Below are 1,741 nucleotides of genomic sequence, written 5' to 3'. Positions count from 1 at the left end.
TTCTTCTATTTATTTTTGGTTATAACTCCATTAACCATGATAAAAGTATCTTCTCTTTATAGTCTACATAACTCTGAAGACACTTTTCTTTTTTTTCATTTTGGGGAGATCTAAAGTACTTTTAAGATTTCTTCATTTATTTCTATGTTGTGTTATTTATTTTTATTGCTCTTCCCTTGAATGTTTATTTTAGATATTCAAGTAAGTGAAATAGCCCACATATGGCCTCTCTAAGAAATGGGGAGTCAAGGGAGTCATACAGATTGTTATCTGAGTCATGCTACTGAAGGAATAACATATTTCTGGCCCAGGTTCTTCTGCATCCTTGCCATTGGTCTCCTTTCCCTTCGTGACTCATTCTGAATTCATCTGTAATGCCCTGTCATCTATTAGTCTTTCAGTTCTTACTATGTTCCGAAGCTAGTGTGCATTGATTCAGTCCCATATTCCCAGACTGGGGTTTCTTAATCTATAGTGAATGAACTGTCCCATCTATATTTGCCCCAACTTGATATTCCCTGGTCTTTTTTTTTTTTTTCTTCAGTTTTCCTTTTGTTTTATTTATTTTATTTTCTCAAACAGTTACCATGCATTCCATTATATTTTTAAAGAGATTCCAAAAATACTGAAGAAGTTCATCCTAGATAGCAGTTAAGATCTTTGTAATAACCTTGAGGTATAGGTACACCTCCACTTTCTCTTGATGTTTGCTTTATACATTAGGATAAGGGAGAAGTCCTGGTCTGTCCAGTGCTGAAAATGACAAGTGTGACAGGTGTAAACTCAGATTAAGGAATCTTATTTGGAAAAAGTTTGTATGATCAGCGACATTTAGATTAACTTCCTAATAATAATAGATCTGATTATTTATTTGTAATTTTATTATTTTCTTTATTATTTATTTATTTATTTTTATTTTAGTTTTCCCAAGGAGTTTATTTGGGCAGACCTGAGGACAGGGAGGCTCAGCATCCAAAAGAAGGTGTTGGGTCTCTTGGTGGTAAAGCGTGGCTTGGGTGCTGGTGACGCAGGACCCAGTGAGGCAGTGGGAATTTGATCTTGGACCTGTGGAACTGCTTGGCTGCCAGTGGACAGCACATTCTGGTTTCAGTCTCCTCCACTTTCAAGATCTGGATCTAGTGGGTCTGGGCATGGTGTCGGGCACCCATGTCTCCGTACATTGGATGACAGCACCTACAGTGGTCCGGTCCCGGTACTCCCAACAGATGTGGGTGCTGCTGCGGAAGTCGTAGCACAGCCAGATGCTGACGTTCTTTACTCACCAGGGTGATTTCTTGAACACCTGTCCACAGTAGACATTTTGCCCTGAACACTTGTTCATCTTCTTCAGGTGAGACACAGAATAGGAGAAGCAGGACTCGGCACAACATGACCAGGTGCAGAGATTTGCATGTGATGCAGGCAGAGAGCGGCATTTGGAGGTGGACAGGCAGCACCCCAGCACTTTGTCCTCTCACGGGGTGTCCGAAGCCTTCATGGAAAACTCTCTGTTTTTGTTGCCGTCTAAGGAAGGCAGTTGTTTGCAATTTTAATTGAGTTTAATTAGTCTCTCCATTAATAATAGTAAGAAAGATGTTGAAAATTATTAATCCTTAGGTAATAAGCTGCTTAATACAAGGGGTGGCCAGTGGATGTGGATGGTCTTGGCAGCAGCCCCAAGAGTAACATTGGATGAATCATTTAATTTTTATATTCCTTAGTTACCTTGTCTTGAAATGGT

At 39.7% G+C, this 1,741-nt stretch overlaps 1 pseudogene; it reads right to left on the bottom strand.

Moving 5' to 3' along the window:
* Positions 1 to 912: 912 nt before the first annotated feature.
* LOC120224726 lies at positions 913 to 1,498 on the bottom strand (annotated as a pseudogene).
* Between the last annotated feature and the right edge of the window lie 243 nt (positions 1,499 to 1,741).

The sequence above is a fragment of the Hyaena hyaena genome, unplaced genomic scaffold, assembly GCF_003009895.1.
Source record: "Hyaena hyaena isolate Hyena2069 unplaced genomic scaffold, ASM300989v1 scaffold_1233, whole genome shotgun sequence".
Lineage (NCBI taxonomy): Eukaryota > Metazoa > Chordata > Mammalia > Carnivora > Hyaenidae > Hyaena > Hyaena hyaena.
The sequence above is the reverse complement of the archived record's forward strand: the minus strand, read 5'-3'. Positions and strand labels throughout refer to the sequence as shown.